Source organism: Mugil cephalus, chromosome 12 (genome assembly GCF_022458985.1).
Source record: "Mugil cephalus isolate CIBA_MC_2020 chromosome 12, CIBA_Mcephalus_1.1, whole genome shotgun sequence".
NCBI lineage: Eukaryota > Metazoa > Chordata > Actinopteri > Mugiliformes > Mugilidae > Mugil > Mugil cephalus.
In genome coordinates, this window is record NC_061781.1 from 21,875,929 (window position 1) to 21,888,816 (window position 12,888).

At 43.3% G+C, this 12,888-nt stretch overlaps 1 protein-coding gene across 1 annotated transcript in view; it reads right to left on the reverse strand.

Moving 5' to 3' along the window:
• The window catches only part of si:dkey-91i10.2 (uncharacterized protein LOC555224 homolog), a 59,352-nt gene extending 47,971 nt beyond the window's left edge, over window positions 1-11,381 (reverse strand). Inside the window, exon 1 of the mRNA XM_047600827.1 lies at window positions 11,091-11,381. The gene's annotated coding sequence lies outside the window, so the exon portion shown is untranslated. The remainder of the gene's footprint in view (window positions 1-11,090) is intronic.
• Window positions 11,382-12,888: the final 1,507 nt, after the last annotated feature.

Here is a 12,888-nt window from a genome sequence, read left to right on the forward strand (position 1 = left end):
GGCGTTGCAGAACTTGGACTAAAAAAAGATTTGGCCAGTCTGTACGGTTAATTTAGTCTCTCAGTTTCATGTGTGTGATGAGGGCGGATGTCATAATGAATTTGCATGTGGATGGGCGTCCCATTTCACAAACCTCTACTGCAAACCCTCTTACAGCTGGTTTTAAACTGATATGAATAAAAGCAAAGTAAAGCATTTTTTGAGGAGCCTATACCAACTACCAGGTCTCCAGTCTATCACAGGGCTCAGGATCACCAACGAACCTAACGAGCATGTCTTAAGATGGTGGGAGGAAGCTGGAGTACCCAGGGACAAACTCCACACAGAAATTCCCCAGTCGACCGGAGGATTTGAGCCCAGAACCTTCTCGCTGGGAGGCATTAATTTACATATAATTACATTCTGTGATCATTTTATGGCGCTGAATGTCAAGACTCAAGCGCCACAGGTCTTCAACGGGGGGTCTGCGGAGGTACCCCATAGGTTGCCACTTGAACAAAACCTAAAAATATTCCATTTAGAGTATCAGAAGGTTTAATAACTGACTCCAACATCCTGTTCACTTCCTGTACTAAAACGTGGCCGTGGTCTTTATTTATGCTCTCGCTCAGCTCAGAAACATCCAACTGGTGTGTGTGAGTGTCCTTATTGATCGCAGTCACAGGCCGAAAATGTGAAATAAATGGAAAACCCTGGACATATGTAACCATCACGACCCATTAACCACTCGTTCATTATTTCATTTTCCATCAGATCGGACACCGGTAGGAAAACGAGGCCACGGCAGAACTCCATTAAGCTGGAGTTTGGTGTACAAGTTAGAAGTTACATAAAGAAAAGTCTATGACCCATATATCCTTAGATGTGTTTGTGAATGAGCGTCTCCTTCTGCAGCTGTGGGCGGGCTGGTTCAGAGCCCCATGTGCAGACAGAGAGAGAGAGAGTGCACTATAATAATAATCAGCCTGCCTGCTTGCAGTCACGCAGTACGCTGAACGAACCCGGCCATCCTGATTAGAGGGCATGAAATCCAATTTTCTTGTCAATTTATCGTCACCGTCCACAGACCTCCGTCATCAGCCTCTTCCCCTACTGATGCAGAAGATCTGGATCATTTACAGAAAGCGGAATAAAAAAATAAAAAAAAGAGGTTAAATATGGTCTGCTTCATCTAAAAAGTTGAGCAGAACGCCGGCATCTGGATAAATATCAGCCAAACAGGAAATGACCAAACAGATGCATTAACATCAGCCGATATTAATCACTTCAGTAGCTACAGTTGACACATCAGTGGCTCGTTGCAACATATCTGCAGATGATGCAGTGTCTTCTGCAGAACTAAAAAAGAAACCACGTGTTATGCTGCCTGCTTCACCTTCAATCAAGAGCAGATTAGCCTCTGAAACACCGAGATCAATGAGGTTCCTTTTTTCCAAAGAAGCAACTGCTCAAAAAGGATGTGCTGCATGAGAAGCAGGAAAAAAAAAAAAACATATCAGTCATGGAAATTCAACCACAGCAATCTTGATAGTAATAGTAGGGAGCCTGGGCGTACTTCAGAGACATCAGCATTTACACATCAATAGAGGGGGGCTGGCTGAGGCGTATTATAATGCAGAATATTCAGACAGTGGGCACGGCTTTTTGAATCTCAATGGCACGGCACTTGCGGCAGAATGAAGGCAACAAGCAAGTGGATGTGAAGCGTCGGAGGCAATTATTCTGCACTGGGGGGGGATGAGGCCTGCGTCTGAAAATCAAACGCGGCTGCGCGGCAGATTGTGACATTATTCGGTGATGGTGACATAACCGAGGGTCCAAGGATTCAGCTGGGAACAAACAAGGTCGCTGCACTTTGAATAACAGCACATTAAAAGCGATTAGAGCAGTCCTTGGGCTACATCCGGCTCACTTAAGGTTCTCGAGCAAATATTACAATTGCTGTGGTAATGCATGGAAGAGACGGGAGAATAGCAGCATCAAAAACACGTCTTGTACCATTTTAATGCAAGCAGCATTTGTAAAACCCGATAGGAAAACATACGGCAGTCTGACTCTGGTTCTTGAGCAAATATGGAGAGCGTTTAAATCCCTTAAACCAGGGACCTTCAACGTTTTTCAGGCCAAGTTTTAACTTTAAATACAGCTAAATGTAATAGGAACATAGCCAGATACTCCCAAATTAACGAGAAGCACACAACTCCTAACCACGAATGAACGGGCGTTAGCTTCTGTTAGCTTCCCTTCTGCTAAGTTTGCAGCGTGCGTCTGGGATTTCACCTGGGCACTGAACAGGCTCTCGGCCAATTTAATTGCGGCAAAACCGGACAGAGTCCGAGTGTAATATGCCGCTTCGTGATTGGCTCAGCAGCGATAGGGACGGGGCCTGCTGTGTACAGGAGGCTTAGATTGACAGGTCTCGGCTAGCGTGGCGCTCTGTTGATTGATTTACAACGTCTTCTGCTTCCATTTATAAAAATATTGGATTCATGTTAATGTGCATTAAAGGAAAAGGGAAAACTGTGAGGGTAAATAACAAAGTATATATAAAAAATGTCTAATCAACCAAATTTTTGCAACCCTCCAGCAGTACCCTCACGAACCGCACTCTCACTGTTGCAGACCTGATGATTCGCACCTAATATGTTTTTTTTCAATATTATTAACAACCTTCACAGCACGTTTCTTCACTAGATTACAAGGTGCTACACAGGCAAAATCAATATTAACATCTGTCAGAGTCTCACGCTGAATTTGATATTAAGTTGCATTGCACACTTCTCTAATTCTCCGATCTAAACATGGACACAGATTAAAGTTTAAAAACCTAACAGCATGACCATCATCGCGTCAGATCAGGGAGCATTAAATGCATCACCACGCATCATCTCACGGGGGGGGAGTGGATGAAAAGAAAACAGGAATCTGCAGGGTAATTTCCTAATGCTTCGCTGTGAGTAAATAACAAAAGCAGAAGGCTGAATGGGTTGAAGATGAGAAAACGGTTGGACAGTTATTCTTGAGTGAGAGAAGGGCCAGGAAGAGAGCAGCAGAAATCTGACAAAAAGATCTGTGAATGTTGGGCTGGGCCGGTTCATATCGGTATTTCTTTTTAATATACCGACATACCGGTGCATTTGATTACACAGCGTGGTTGACAATATTTTCTTCCCAAATAAAGATCGGGGACAAGGAGAGCTGGCGATTGATAATGTCACTTTATGTTCATTTAGAGACATTTAGAGCAAATACACAAGAGACTGTTGTGGCAACAGTAGTAAAACTAAGATGTTTGCTGTTGCGTGACAACCTCATTAGCAGCTCCGTGTCCTCGAAGGCACGTCCTTCTCACCCAGATTTTAAATCCTAAACTTCACATTTCACATCCTGCAGACGTGTCACGCTACCACATAATCTTGGTCGCACTTCTGCACCGAGAAAAGTCGAGACGTAATTTCTCTTCGTTGTCCAAAAAAGGGGTGAATTAAGGGATATTTTGGCAGACCCCTGCAGCCTGAGCCCAGCGTGTCAGGCTGAATTTAACAGCCTGTAGGTTAAAAAAGAAGAGGTTCATTCCAGTCAAGTGCATATTTTACAGCCTCCAATATACTTCCTTTTTTGCACATCTTTAGACCTTTTGTGTCCAGGAGCATTTAGCAAGAAAATAACCTGAAAGAAGAGAAACAAAGAGGAAGGAGGCTGTTGTTTTAATCCATATTTTACCAATCAAACACTCTGAGGGTCTTCTTGAACCAGACAGCTTCCTCTGAGACCACAAGCCAACCAACCTCTCAGCTGAACGCGGGCATGCCGATTCAGCTGCTTTCAAGATAATCCTTCCTACTGGTAAAAGCGTGCTCTCTCTCTCTCTCTAGCCCGAATGCTAACAGTCCAGCCAGCGGGCCGGCTGCAGACGCAAACGTGTGCATCATACTCGCTCACACACGAAAAACACCAAAGCAGAAGCGGTCTTCATGCTGTCAGGTAGCACACAGGAAGCACAGGCTTCCAGTCTCATTAACATTCTGCATCTGGCTTCACATCACACAAACACACAAACACACACACACAGGGAGCAATTTCCTACGGGAGAAATTTATTTTGCCCGTGAAATGCCACTGCCTTCTTTCTACGGGGCTAAATGTCTCAGAGCACAGTGAGAAAAATGGGCAAAAATTCACCCCGGCGTGCTATTTTTGTCTTTTCATTTTGTGGAATAGTTAATTACTGCACCGGATGCCATTTAGGATTTATTTTCTGAATGGTTTCTTGTTGACGGAAGAAAATCTGAAAAACAAAAAAATATGAGAAAGCTGAGCTCAGACCAGGTGAGAACACAACCAAAGCTGTAGAACGTATGGTATTTATATAGTTAAGTAATGGTGTTACGCTAGCTTGCAGACGTAACTCATCCTCTCCAGATTGGGACACAAAAGGATGGAATAATGCAAAGAGGAGAGGTTTTTTGGACAGACATGGTACTGAACAGTGAGGAGAAGTGAGATGGGCGGAGAAGGTGAGAGCAGGATTTTAAATGGTAGTTGGATGTGGACGGAGAGCGAGCACAGCTGGAGTCCTGCCTGGAGCCGTAGCTCGGCGGTTTCACCAGATGATGGAGGTGGTGCAGAGAGGGCATGCAGCGAAGGAGCTTTCACGCTGCCACGGGCTTGTCAGCGAGGTTACACTTTAAAAAAAGGAAAAAAAAATGACTGCACTAACAGGAATCTGCTGCTGCTGCTGCCTGCTGAGGTAAGTTCAAAGTAACCACGCAGAAACCTGCCCGATAGTCAGTTTTTTTACACAGAACTGCAAAGACCTGGAAGTGGCACTGGAGAAGTAAAGGATGTTGGAAGCGGAGACGACATCAAGGTTAAATTAGAAAAATCAGAAGTAATATGAAACGCTAAAAGCCTTAATTTAGTTTTTCTTGTTTGCTAAAATGATGAAACACAGGAGGTTGCGCTGAACCTTGAGCCGGCGCGTCACTTATTGTGAATCACATCTGCAGGTTTTTGTGCTACTGAATGTTAATACTTTCACACTGATAAACCTGAATGGATTATGTCGACTAATCCAGATAATAACATTATGGTATGAAGGCCAAATTAGAGGGGCTTACACCTTCGGGGAGCACACAGATGTTTGAGGCTAGTGTCTCTTGTGATTTTTTAGGGAAACGTCGTAAACGGAGAAGTTTCATGCTTTTTCGTTACCAAAAACTATTTATACAGAGACGGCTGAACCGTCCATGACGTCACCCTGAAGAGAGATTTTGAAGGTTTTTGATAACACCAAGTATACAAAACTCACACTTGGAAGTTCAAACTTGACAAATTCAACAAAAATACGGTTATTCTGTGACTAAAACAGTAGCGTAACACACAGATCAGCCACAACATTAAAACCACTGACAGGAGAAGTGAATGACATTTAAATCATCTTGTGACAATACAATGTTCTGCCGGCAAACTTTTGGACCTGACATTCATTCATGTGGTTACTTAGACATTAGCACCCACCTAGACCTCACATATTTTGTATGATTGTGTCTCTGTTTGGTTTTTCTGTTGTATTAACTCGGCTACGTAGTAAATCAGGCTGCTACCTCAATAGTTTAAAATAAATAAATAAATTACTCCGATGTCTTGTATTCTTTATGAGGCTATGATTTAAATACATTATTTTTTTTTTTAAGGTTTACCAGACACATTAGTGTGTATTTACACAAAGTATCGGTATCGGTATCGCCGATACCGATACTTTGTGCAAATACACCCTAATTTTACTCAGTATCGGATTGGAAAGGAAAACTGTGGTAACGAACATCACTGTTCACTAGATCCCAAACTGATCAAGGCACCTACCTACCTAGGAGAAAACATCTGGGCACGTACTTGTTTTGTTGTGTACTTTGAAATGGAAATTGCAGCGAGAGATGATGATTTAGAAACCCCAAGAACACATACTGGGAAACACCCTCAGTGTCTTCAGCCATCACCACGTGGGAAAGATATGGTGATAATAAAAGTTCATTTACAGCTTAAATATATAACTACAAAAGATTAGGCTTGGCTAATACTAATAAAAATGCCTGGGTGTGTCGGTCTCCCTAGTCAGAATGTTAATACTATTTATCCTGTATCTAAACAGAATAATCAGGTGTTGGTTATAAAAGTACAATATTTGCCTCTGAAATACAGCTGAGTGGAGGTCAAATAAATACCATTTCACTATCACACTTGAGTAAACGTACCCAACGATGCACATCAGCGTCAAGGTTGAGAATCTCATGGTTGGACTGATAAAACATCCATGTCCTTCACGCCGCTAGTTGGTTTGTTTTTTTGTTTTTTTTCTCTGCGTGTGCGTCCAAAGATATTATGTTCTGTTTTTTAAAGAGATCTCTCTGACAGCGCACGGAAGCCGAGCGCGTTTATTAGCATTTTATCAAGTGACCTCCCTCCCCTCGCGCCTATATTTTCTGCTTCTCTCCAGCATTCCTTCTCCCTGGGTGGAGACACAATAAATAGCTCTGTGTGACCCGGCGTCGCTCAAACCTCTGAACGGCGAAACGTTGACGTTTTTTTTTTTTAAGAGGTGTGCATCGAGAGTAAAAAGCCGTAATTAACAGTTTCACCTCCAGCAGCACCATCTCTCGACGGGCTCCCACGAGCGGCTCATTGTTGCCACAGCTGCCTGATTCTTAATTATTCCTCCAGTAATTAGTGGTTGTCCACAATCAGGATAGGGACTCCAGACTGTACACCACCCACAACGCTCCTTGTTGATTGTCTTCCCTGGTAAAAAAGAAAGGAAGGGAGGATGGGTGACAGGCGAACGCTCGCACACAAACAGTGTCAGTCGTGCTGCCTTCATGTGGCCATGCATGCAGCTGTGACTGATGTTCTAACAGGGCACAGGGGGACGCGTTTATCCTGCGGGCAGGACGCGAGAACAAAGGAAGGTCCTCGGGGGACGGCGGAGTTCAGCGCACAAGGTTCGTCGATGCTTGGCCGGCCTCCGACGCACTCATCGACGTCTTCGCCTGAGCCTCCATCAGCCTTGATGAGGAAAAGGCCTTGTGAGGGGTATCATTTGGGATTTTTTAAATTTCACACGGCATTTTGTTCAAGTGCAATCAGCGCGCTCTTGATTGAAGAGCATTTCTGCGGCTGCAGCTCAGTGGCTGCGAACGACGTCGAGGTTTTTAGGCTTTTCACCTGCACTGTTTTCTCTCCGTCTTCAGTGTGCATCTCAAGATAAAAGAAATGTCTAAGATGTCTGAAGTAAAGTGACTGAAGCTAAACTGAGCTTTGAACCCTTTGAAAAAAAAAATAAAAGTCAATAAAAACGTCTGGAACTGGCTGTACAGTACATAACACGGCTGAAATCATCCATCCATTACTCGCGTATCCCCCCGTGGAAGGTCATGGTGGCTGGAGCCCGTCCCACCTTCCATTGGGTTGGACGCGAGTGTGCAATACCCCGGACGAATGGCCCGTCTGTCAAAGGACTGACGCAGAAAACCATTCACACTCTGACTCACTCCTGGGCTTTGACATAGATCCACTGCCACTGCCAAACATTGGAATCAATAATCAAATTCATGAGCTTGAACTAAAAAGTCTACTAAGGGTTTTTTTTCCCCCCCACAAGTTTAAGGCGCTTCCAGCAGCAGAAACTAATCGACATTAATAAACCACAAAATGGCAAATATATGCAAACTTACATGTCAAATAATCAAATTGACGTCTACTACAATGGTCTATGCCACAGGTCTTCAACAGGGGGTGGGGTCACAAAATCTTTGGTTGATTTTCCCCCACAAATTTAAATTTCTTTAAATACCCATTAACATGAATCCAACATATTTTAGTAAAGGGATAAATGGATGCAGGAGACGTTGTCTTTCAGTCAGCCCTGTCAATTAAAGCTTCTTGTGCACCGTAGGCCCCGCCCCCATCACTGCTGAGCCAATCACGAGGCCGCATATTACACTACCGACTCTGTATGGTTCCCGGCAATTGGCCGAGAGCCTGTTCGGTCCCCAGGTGAAATCAGGACACACGCGACAATATTAGCACAGGAGAAGCTAACAGTGCAGTTAGCTCCCATCAGCCTCAATGACTGAGGCCAAAATTAATCGCTTTGTTTCATTTTCTTTACCTATTAATGTCGTATATACTGTAACATGTATGTTTGTGTTTACGGCAGTTGCACGGCCACCCTACTGTTGCACATTTGAAATAAATAAATGAACATTTGAACCTGTGTATTTTGTGAATAGCTTAACATTGAATGCAAAATGAAGATATAATGTAATAGGTAGGGGGTCCCTACTTAATTTTTCATCCGTTTGGGAGTTAAAAACACTGAAGACCTCTTATCTACACCCTTCATTTTACTCAAAGAAACACATTAAATAGTAATCAAAACAGAAAACCAAAAGAAATGGTGTCACTTACAAGTCATTTCTATTCTGCATTAAAATCCACCTCATAACACAGAACCTAAATCCTTTAATAGACCTCTGCAAATGAACATTTAATAGGATCAGAGTAATTGGAAGTCACTGGACTGATCTCAGACAATACATTAATGGAAGGTAATTATACTCCGTCCAGTCGAGCTGCTCTTACTCCAAAAACACAAACAGTGCGTTACAATAGCTGTCACAAGCGCGCACATTAGCATCCGCCAGCCCCGGGGCCCTTAGCAAAGCCACCACGTGTTTCTGCTGGCTTAGCCTGATAGACAGACCTGTCTCATTAAAGCTTTGTAATTGACTCCTGTTTAGCTGTGTGTGCGTTAGTGTGTGTGTGTGTGTGTAGCTTGCAGGAAGCTGTGAGAGTCTGCAGGTCCACTGTTTGGCCTTTTATCACATCACCGCACTGAATGAGTCCATGCAGAGATCAGACAGGGAGCAACAAAGCAACACTCACTGGAGGAAAATCTATGAGTCTCTACAGGCCCACGTCTCTCGCTGAGAAGAGAAGACATTTTTACACATTTTTTTCCTTCAGCTGCTGTATTAGATTTCCCCCGTTATCATTATTACACCTGCAAGAATTTGATTCATCTTAAAAAAAAAAAAACACAAGGCGCAGTAATTCGCATCATGCTGGGAACTCTTTTCACGGGATAATTCAGATGGTCTTCCAGTCATGTGACGCTCATCTCGGAAAAAAAAAAAGGGGCCGTTCCCATCAAATATTTATGCACAGCGAGCTTTAGTTTCCATTATACAGGATTTTCCATTCCTGCGAAAACAAAGAAACTGCTGCTACAGTGCAAATAACACAATTTTACCGTATTCATTAACATTATCTGATTGCAGCCTGGAAGTCGGCCAGAGTTCCCATCAGCCCTAGAGGCTTTTCCAGTCATGGCTTGGATGCACCTGCCTGCCTGCTGCAGTCATCCTGAAAAATGGTGCGCTAAAGGAGTCCCATGAGCAACCGATGAACCTCCAAGGACCCCTAAAGGGAAATAAGGAATCTACGCACAGCCGCCCTAGTTTATTTAGTAAATGGCATCACACGAGAACAAAAGCAGTAGTTGTTGCTGCATGGTTTCACCCTCGGATAATCTCAACGGGCTTTGCCGTTGAGATCTGCAGGTAGAGTCCACCACGTGAGGAGGCTGCAGGACTGTTTGAGTCTGAGGACAATGGACGGGCTGTCAAGACAATTCCCAGAAGCGAGGGGAGTTCCACCTGGCAGCTGCTTCTCTCCTCTGATAACGTAATGACGTTAACTTATTATTTAGCGCCTGAGTCAGCCCGTCTTTTGTGTTGCAGCGTGAAACCAAACAATGACGTCTTCTGAGACTCCGGAGTGTAGCATTAGTCCCTTATTTGATCAGTGAAAGGGCGATTTGTAGAACGGAACCAGCTTTTCTTATGACTGCAACCTCAATATAGGCAGAATGTGGACAACTAAGTTCTTTTAACAGCTGTTAGTTTAAATTAACAAGATACACCAATCAAGCATAACATTATGACCACCTTTCTAATAGTGTGTAGGTCTCCATTGTGGCTCCAAAACAGTTGTGGACATGGACCTTCTGGGGGAGGGTGTCCTGTGGTGTCTGGAAACTGGATGTTGTTAGTGGGGGGGCCTTTGGGTCTTATGGGTTGAAGAGAGGGGCCTCTGTGGATCATCCCACAGATACTTGATCAGTTTGGGATCTAGTGGATTTGGAGGCCAGGTCAACATGTTGTGATGGGCTTGTCTGTGTCAGGCTGCATCCAGCTGCGGATGAACTACTCCCATCATGTAGTGTCATCACTATGGGGGTGGGGGGTGGAGGGGGTCTGGTCCGGTCTAGGTGGGAGCTACATGTCTAAGTAACATCCACACAAATGCCAGGTCGAAAATTTTTCCCAGCTCAAAGCTGAATTGTCATAAGACTGCCAATGGTCATAATGTTGTGGCTGTTCGGTGTATCTGATGCATAAATGTACAAATTGCAAATGTTTGCATTTTTATCTGCACTTTTTTGTCCAAACATTGAACCTGAAACGTCACCATTGAGATTAAGAAGACTGGCTGAAAATACATAACAGCAGGATCAATAATAATAAAGTATGAGTTGATGTTTTATTGATATTTTATCTTCTGACTAATATTGGAATATTTTTGAAGTTACTGCAGATGCCATTTTGGGATCCATCGACTTGTGATGAGCACATTTGCTTCTAGTATAATAATGAATAAAACAGTCACATTTACATCCAATAAAGACCAGAAAAAAATAACATAAATTGAAAGTAGGCCACGTTTAGATGTGATCAAATGTAAATATATGTGTGAGAGGTGGTCACAGAGTTGCCTTTAATGAGACTGATGTGTGTGTGTGTGTGTGTGTGTGTGCACACACTCCTCCAGTAATTGAGGGTGATTATGTTGGTGTAAATAACAGCTGATGACCACAAACACGCCCAAATCCCCACAGGGATGCTTCAGGTGAATTGCAACATCAACTCTTGACGTGCCGGTTTACTTTCAGACACAGTCACTGTTACGTGTCTTTTATGATTTCATCCTGATGACAAAACGCAATTTGAATCATTTTATTCTTGCACTTACTCAGAGTTACTTCCAGGGCGCGTTTCCCTCCATCACATCACGGAGAAAAGGGTCCCGCTTCTGTCCGTCTGGCTTCAGACTCAGAGAGCAGGTTGAATCCTTGCAGCTCCTCACAATTTACCGGAGAATCAGCTGCGGACCGGCGCTCCGGTGCGGGCTGCACGGAAACGACACTCACATCAACCCGCCACCACTACACACTCATTCATTCATTCCCCGTCCGCCCCTCGTGCTATTTTTAAGGGATTTTACCGGAGGATCCCGGCTGCTACACGACCTCTTTCCTTTGCGGGTTTCTCCTTGGGAACTGTGTTGCTTTCAGGTGCAGCTCGTAAAACTAATAACCTCAGATCTAAGCGTGAGATACGCTGAATATGACTTCTTCTTTTCCGCTCGTAGGCAGTTGATAACATCTAGTGGTGATATTTTAATAATACAAATTCATAAGATGTCAGATTCTGCGTTTATTGGTCTACTTTTTGGCAAATCAATCTACCCCAAGAAAGAAAAATAGCTCTTAAAATAAAAAACTTATCTTATAGTGACTGTTTTATTTTCAAAACCAAATTGTCCCAAGTCACGTTATGTCTCCCCTGTAGCTAAAGGCAAGTATTTACCTGGTTTATGTTATGAATGCACAAATATTCAAATAAGATTAGATTTTTATATATATGTATGTAAAATGCAACAAAAAAACACACAATTTGAACCAAAAAATGCATCTATGCAAAAATGACAAATGTTTAAGAAATTTTTGCAGCTCGTCCAGGATTACGGGTAATTTTATCCCACATATACGTACCTTGTCACAGTAGCGCATAATAAGGTACGAAAATATATAAAAGCAACAATAAAAGACAGTATCACATTTGAAAGAATGTACAAAATATACAAGAATATACGGCACTTCCACAGTCAGTATATACGGTGTGGGCAGGAAATTCAAAAAATGCTAAAAATAAATAAATAAAATAAATAAATGGAATACAATATAAATTGCTAGGATCAGTGAACGTGGACACTGAGGTAATTAGTGCAAGATAGTCTGTAAAAAAAAAAAGGCAAATCAGGTCACAAAGAGAGTTGGAAGTTATTGTTAACTCAGGCTGGTGTTTTGCAGCCTGGTGGTAACTGGGATGAAAGACCTGTGGTACTGTTCTTTTTGGCAGCTGCTTACCTCCCCTACAAAAGCATTTTTAATATAATTCAATCACCAGTGTTGCGTAGTTCACATTGCTACAGTATTGTACTGAGAGTTGAGGTCGGGTAGGTGGTGATTGGTAGGAAACCGTTTGTGTGTGGCTTTACTTATGGGACTCTCTCTGTCTCTGACATTTACTACTGCACGCGAAGGTAGCACTATCCACAGGACAAACGCTCTCACTCTGCTCCTGATTGGCCCAGATGGGGGAAGAAAAGCACTTGAGCCATATGTCCCCCTCCTCGGTCCCGTCACGACTCCAAAGACAGAGAGGCCACGACCGTGGAGTCTGAGCCTGAAGTGACTCCTTTTCTTCCTGAACCAAATGACCAAAAGCTGACAACAAAAATATTATAAACAGTGGAGCAAATAATAAAATGTCTTGTGTGTGCTGTTCCCTCTCCTGTGCCTTCCTGTAAAACCAGTCTGTAGCAGGTGAACGAGCTCACCTGTCCCCACTCGGTTATCAGGAGATTCAAATGCTGCTGGAAAGCGTCTGCAGAGCGGCTCGTTTGGCAGCGACAATGCTTTGTGTTAAATTATTTATTATTGCTTCCCCTGGTCTCCTGGATTAACTCAGGGAATGTGACGTTTGAC